Here is a 7,373-nt window from a genome sequence, read left to right on the forward strand (position 1 = left end):
ATGTCAGGGATAGTTCCAGGTGACAGATTTACCTGGATATTGTCAGCACCTCTGAAAGAAGCACAGCAACATTTACAAATTAGGTAAATACTTTTTTTTTTTTGGAGAGGCTTAACAGAATTCCAGCAAGTTTTTCAATGTCGAGGTGAGCTAAAAGTAATATGTCTTTCATAACCATGGGTCCATAGATAAGGAAATGTTCTATGGCCAATGTCTAAAGTAATGCACCTAATCTGACTTTTATTAGCCAATGAATGGATATAATTAAGAATTATCAGCCTACATCAAGTGATGCATTTCAGGTGGGGCCATTCAGTGTTGTGAAAGAGGTTCCCATATAGATCATTCTTTATTATCAGTTATTATTGTATTTAAAGTGTTCAGATTTTGAATGCCAAACTAACAAACCAAAATAAAGCCTTATCTCTAATGGGGCCTAACTGAACTCCTTCTCAATCCCTCTCTACAAACGAAACACTAATAAACTCACACTGAACACACAAAGCAAAATTTTAATCCTTAGTCAAGTCAAACAAAATGAAAGGAGTTACCGGTTTCTCTTTTTTAGGGCTGAGCAGCAGACAACTTATTTTTTGTTCACTTCCACCCCTTCTTGGTTTATCACAAAGCTTGCTTTGTCACCCTGTTCCCCTTACAAGTATATGTCTATATATACATCAGATACTGGGCCCCCTATTTGAATTGTTTCCATTAAGGTGGTTTGTGGTATGCAAACACCAAAAGAGTTTCCCTGTGTGTGAGGCTAGAGAATAACTTCACACTGCTTTCATTCTGCCTAGCTGAGGCCTATATCATGGTACCTGAAGTACAACTGAAACCCAAACTCTGGAGGTTTTCCTAAATTATGGTTTGTGGAGTCTATCTGGTTTGTTGCTTAATAAAGGTATCATCAAGGAACCTGTCTTGTTAGTTCTATGTTCCTGTAACAATAACTATTACAGGAAGTGGCATTGAATTAGTTGGTGGTTCTATTGCAGGCTTATAGATTCCACACATGTTGCATCATAACAGATATCACAAATTTACAGGAGATATAGTGTTGTAACATATATTTGGGAGCTTTTCTCGTTAGTAATGAAAAACATGACTAACACAATGTTCACGGTATGAAAGGCACATCAAGTTTAACAAGATGGGGTACAATGCTACTTTATAAAATACTGGAAACATCAGAAGCATATAGTCTATACATGTCTTTCTGACATTAGGCACATTTGTTTGTTTTAGTTTCTTGCTATTTGTAGCATTGAGAGTTTTATACCATTTCTCGTATCCCTTCAGTGTTACAACTGTACCACACATCATTTGGAACCAGTTAGCCTGCTCGCCCTGGGGGTCTAATTTCCTGTTGTACCATGGTAAAGAAGAAGTTCAAATAGCAAAATCATCTAACAATAAACAAGCAAAACTTTCAGACCAAGTACAAAACAAAAAAAAGAAAGATCAAGCATTTGAACTCAAGAAAAGGATTAACACACATCAAGACAATGCGTTGGTCGTCTGGAAATAATACTCATCTTACTTAGCCAATGTGGGTCACCGTTCTGAGTTTTGTTAACCTAGATTAAAACTAGGTTTGATGCTTTTGCAATTTCTCAGCCACGTGATGCTAGCCAGCACTGTCTGTCCCCCCCTTTGTGTTACTTCCTGCAGTTTTAGCCTGCATCTGTCCACAGCCCTGTTGGTGCGGAAGCTGGGCGCTGAAGCAGCACAAATAAAAGAGTGAAGGTGTTACCCTTCAGCAGCTATCTATTCATCATGTTCGGTGTCACCATCTTGTTGTTCTTCTTTTTGCAAAGTAAGTCCAACTCTGTGGCAATTTATTTACATTTGTATTTCTTCCATATATACATCATTCAGTAAAACTTTTTGTGCAGTTAATAAACATCCATGTACCACAATAAATATTAATTTAAATTTAAAAAGTAGTGAAACACTAGCCTACATTTTATTATTATCTTAAATCTCTAAGCAACATGTAGATTGATGTTTCTCGTGTGATATACTGGGAACAAATATACTGAAAACAAATCAGCCAGGGAAAATGTTTGTGTAAAAAAAAAAAAAAATGTATTTTTTAATTAATATTACATAATAAAATCTTAACTCACACTTTATTAACAATAATGTTATTGTCTTAATCATGCATACTATTGTAGTGTTTAGATGTGATTTTCAAAAGTGACAGTCGTATCATGTATAAACTTTATAACAATATAGGAAATTGTTTGGTTACATTAAAATTCAAATTCAGAAAGAGCTTTATTGACATGACAAGTATTGCCAAAGCATTTACAGCAAATAACTGAAGGTAGCATACATTAAGTACAACAAATAATAATATAATAATAATAAAAATAAAAAATTATCTAATTTAAAATAATTAAATAATAATGATGTAAAGGTATATAAAACACATTTAAAAGGAAACAGAAGCGAGAGAGGAGAAACTTGCACACATGGTTATGAGGTCGCGGCTAATGCTGTGGCAGAGGATTACATTCTGCTGCAATTTCATCTGTCTGTTACACAATTCAGGCTCACAGAGCACTCCAAAATGATTGTGGAGTCATAGGAAATAATACAAATAGTACACATTGTAATTTTGTTTTCCAGGTGCAAGCTCAGTCATACTGCAGCACCCGGCTGTAGTGAGCGGGGAAGTGGGCAGCAATGTCACCTTGACCTGTCTAATCGCAGACATGACGGGCTACTGCTTCTCCGTGGTGTGGTTCAAGATGAAGCTGCTGAACGCCCCGCAGTTCACCGCTTTGAACGTCTACTCCATGAGCTCTGACGTGAACCAAAAGGGCTCGGTGGATAAATCGTGCGCTATCCACCTGACCATCCGGCAGCCCAGCGACTCCGGCACCTTCTTCTGCGCCTATGTGCGAGGCTCGCAGGTTTACATTGGGAACGGATCCACCGTCATAGTGAGAAGTACGACCGTATCTCGCGTTCCCAGTTACTTAATTGACATCTTAATTGAACGAATAATCTGTGTACGTTTACTTTTGTAATTGCTTATCTTCCAAAACGTGTTCGAAATCAAATGCCCTATATCAGCGGTGTCCAGGAGAAGCACCTACCCTGCTGGTTTTTATTCCAACCGAGCTCTCAATGACTTAATTGAACACTTCATTGAAGTCATTTGATTCCATTTCAATTGTGTAGCTGATACAAAGTTGGTTCTGTAATATTTTCCGTATACAGTTTTATACTTAACTTAAACCCCCTACTGTTAAAAATAATTTAAAGGATCTGATGTAGGAAATTATTAGTTCAATTAAGGGTTCAATTAAGTAATTGGGAGTTCAGTTGGAACAAAAACCAGCAGGGTATGTGGTACTCCAGGACAGGGTTTAGAACCACTGCCCTATATAATTTAACATTTATCTTGAAATCTTCAACTATTTGAAATCATCTGGTTGATAACCAGTAGAATGGGGAATATTTAATACAAGGCTATTCAAAGCTGCAATTATTTAATCTAAAGGGTATGATTGCACAATCGTTCTAGCATATAGTATTTTATGCTATAAACAGACGATTCCATTGGGAACAGGATTGCTCTGCCAAACTAAAGCCATCGTGTTTATATATTTGTTTCTTATGTCCACTTTTTAATCAAGATGACACCATGGAATCCCTTAAAATTGTCATAATTTCCTCGGATGACGGGGTGCCATCAGACAAAAACGGCATCGGGTTGGTGTGTCTTGTGTTTGGAGCCAGCTATGAACATCAGATCTACTGGGTCATTGCTGGGCAGGTGCACGCAGGTTTGAGGGTATTTGGAGAAATGCCCTTAAGTGATGCCTCTCCCGGTGTGGTGAGGAATCACATCACTATCGACCACAGGACCTGGCAGGAAGGGAAACCGTGTACCTGCGTGGTAGACACGGAAAACGGACTTCACCTTAACAAGACCGTCAGCAAGACAACTGCAGGTCATTAACGCACTGTCATAAACATTTGGGTAGCGTTCTTGTTGCGCACATTTCCGCAGCTCTGCACAGATCTGTACAATCCCAGCGATCCCATTGGTGGAGCTGTGCAGATCTGCGCAGAACTGCGGACATCTGCGCTACAAGACACTGAAGAATACTGAACCATTGATTTTTTGTCAATTTAATCTTGAACTCTACAATTTGGTTTTTATGAAAACACTATAGGAAAACTCGTTTCAAATATAATTGTAGCCTATTTAAATGTATTGTTACATCAGTAAGGAATACGAATCTGTAGATGTTCCAATGGAACACCATGTTTAACACTGTATTCTGTTTTCTTTGTTACAGATGGCGATGAAGTCACATTGGTACTGCTCAGATGTTTTGAAATTGCGTTCTTCCTTCTTACAGTCACTGTAATAATGATAAATCTGCATTGTCTATCAAAAGGAACAAAGTGCAACAATGCATCATGTTGCTCACTTTATTCAATGAGTATTTCGCAAAACATGTGATGAAAGTCTTACAATCAACATACTGAGGTTTTACAAAACAGATAAGGGAATAGCTGTCTTCATGAAATTACCTCCAAACCATGTTCAATAAGGTTCTTTACAAAATCTAGTATTTTATAATACACAGAAATTAAATTAATATCTATTTCATAAATCAGAGCCGAGCGTTTTTGAGAGTAAAAGCTCACAATGTTTTGAAATCTGCCCATAAGTGTTAGCTGAATGTAAACTGTTTTAGATCTAAAATGTTAGACATCTATGTGTAGCATGTAGGCCTAGTATTGGCTCTTAACGTTTAGAATTTGGATGCCAAAACCTTCTGAAACAATCAGTACATGTTTTTACATCAGTAGTGTCAGTGTCAAACTATTTTTAAAGAAATCATTTCTAGGCTACTGCTCAAAACCAAAATATCATGTGTTGTGTTCACTGCCACAAGTGTCATTATTATGTAGTGCTTGTTTGAAGAGAGATTTCCTTATTTCATGCGTCTGACAAATAAGTTGGTGTTCAATAAACACTGTTAAACAAAGTCGTTTTTGTATCTGTATCATTAATGATCCGTGTTAATTGTAGGGACCGAGTTGTTAGTTTAACATACAATACATTTTTAGTTGCATACAATAATATCATATTTTTGAGTATTTTTGATTACGTACACTTAATAATTTATAATGGTTTATTATTTGTAGGTAATTGCTTCGTTTTAGTTAGTCAAGACAGCATGCTACCCATAATGTACCACATGCTACTGGCATTTTAAACGCTCTGTTGCAACCCGTTTTAAAGATGCTGTGGCGTGATCGCCATCTAGTGTGGATCTGCCTAAGTGCTTGATATATCATATATCCCCATCACCACCAGCACCAGCCCAGATTGTGATTTCATCTTCCCATCGTCTATGTGGTCTTCTAGGTCTTTTTACATCTCTTGGGGTCCATTCGATTGCTTCCATTGTCCATCTTTGATCTGTTCTTCTGGCAATGTGTCCAGCCCATTGCCTTTATACATATATGTTCAATTGTGAAAATCACTGCTGACACTCACAGGTATGGGCAGGGACCAATTTGTTACAGTTGGAATACATAAACAAATAAACACTTTTTGTGTTTGTTTTTATTTTATTGTATTGTATGTGTGCTTTATCCATTCATTTAATTTGAAGTACGTATTTAAATATTGAGGACAAGTGAGGATGCTTTATTGTCAAATAAAGACATGTTTGAAACAAATGAATATAAATGTTGTATATAAATGTATTTCTTTAATATATCATTTCGTTTTTGTACTGATTAATAATGTAAAATAACGTTTTGAAATGTCTGAATGCCTTCTTTTCTGTGTAGGAACTTCGCTATGAAAGTTAAATAAATGCTTCAGATGAAACATCTAATGAAAGAAATAAAAAGCGGGCTCGTCCGGGATTTGAACCCGGGACCTCTCGCACCCAAAGCGAGAATCATACCCCTAGACCAACGAGCCGCTTACTGTGAGAGGCGGAGAATTACTATGAATAGTAGCCTGCATTTCTTTGTAACACCAGCAGAGTGTGTTCTTTTCTGGTTTCCTTCCATTTTAATCGTATGATGTCAACCTCTATTCAGCTATAACTACACTGAATAAAAATACAATCGCAACATGTAAAGTCTTGGTCCCATGTATCTTGACCTGAAATAAAAGATCCAATACATATTTAATGCGCATAGAAAGCTTATTTCTCAATATTGTGGTTTACATCCCTGTAAGTGAGCATTTCACCTTTGCCAAGATAATCCATCCAGCTGACAGGTGGTGAGGATGACGAGCACGTAGACGAGTTTCCCCGAGAGGGTTGATGCAGAACTTCTTGGACAGTTTCATCAGGTGGCTGGTGTCGGACAATCCCACAGGTGAAGAAGCAGGATATGGTGGTGCTGGGATGGTGTGGTTACAGCTGCTCTGTGGTTGTGAGGCCGGTTGGACATACCAAATTGGAGGCAGCTTATGGTAGAGACATGAACATTCAATTATCTGGAAACGGCTCTGGTGGATATTTCTGTAGGCAGCATGCCAATCACACAATTCCCTCAAAACTTGAGACATCTGTGGCATTGTGTTGTGACAAAACTGCACATTTTAGAGTGGCCTTTTATTGTCCCCAACACAAGGTGCAGCTGTGTAATGATCCTGCGGTTTAATCAGCTTCTTGATATGCCACACCTGTCAGGTTATCTTTGAGAAATGCTCACTAACAGGGATTAAACAAATTTGTGCATTCAATTTAAGAAATACGCTTATTGAGAGTATGGAAAGTGTCTGGGATCTTATCTCAGCTCATGAAACATGGGACAAACATTTTTGTTCATTATAGCAAGGGATAGACCACCTTTAACCTTGGTAGGGACCCTTTTCTTTCTCCAGCACAATGAGAGATATTTATTAACAAGTAAAACAAACATTTAGTACCTATAGTATTAAGTTGCAAAAAAGAAAAAATCAATGCCAAGTTGAACCTCCTACATGATCTCCCATAGAGTAAATTCACTCTGGACCTTCCCATAAACAAAGGTGGCAGCAGCACAACAGTATGAATCAAGTGGCCAAATATAAAAATGTTCACATAATGCTCAGTGTTCAGCAGGACATTAAGACCGGGTAGGATTTTAAATTTGCATATAAGCTGAAAATTTAATGATTGTGTTCACATCTGATTTGAGATATTAACCTAATAAAGGCTTAAAACATTTGAATCTTGAAGTGCTTTCCAAGTTTTCCAATACTGTAAAGTAGTACCTCAATTAGGAATAAATCAGTTTTAAAATTCTAAAATAGTGTATGCCACAGACCACAATCATGTGGTCACTGAAAAACATTACACTACCAAGGTGAAATAAGTGCCGAAAAA

The 7,373-nt window shown here is 37.3% G+C and overlaps 1 long non-coding RNA gene and 1 other non-coding gene across 2 annotated transcripts; one reads left to right on the top strand and one right to left on the bottom strand.

Moving 5' to 3' along the window:
* The first annotated feature begins 1,690 nt into the window (after window positions 1-1,690).
* LOC136754077 (uncharacterized) lies at window positions 1,691-4,807 on the top strand. The gene is made up of 4 exons (XR_010817525.1): window positions 1,691-1,819; window positions 2,638-2,961; window positions 3,654-3,971; window positions 4,323-4,807. It is a non-coding gene; the product is annotated as an uncharacterized LOC136754077 (long non-coding RNA).
* A 1,092-nt stretch (window positions 4,808-5,899) lies between these two features.
* Window positions 5,900-5,971, bottom strand: trnap-ugg (transfer RNA proline (anticodon UGG)). The gene has a single exon. It is a non-coding gene; the product is annotated as a tRNA-Pro (tRNA).
* Between the last annotated feature and the right edge of the window lie 1,402 nt (window positions 5,972-7,373).

This window comes from Amia ocellicauda, chromosome 7 (genome assembly GCF_036373705.1).
Source record: "Amia ocellicauda isolate fAmiCal2 chromosome 7, fAmiCal2.hap1, whole genome shotgun sequence".
NCBI classification, from domain to species: domain Eukaryota; kingdom Metazoa; phylum Chordata; class Actinopteri; order Amiiformes; family Amiidae; genus Amia; species Amia ocellicauda.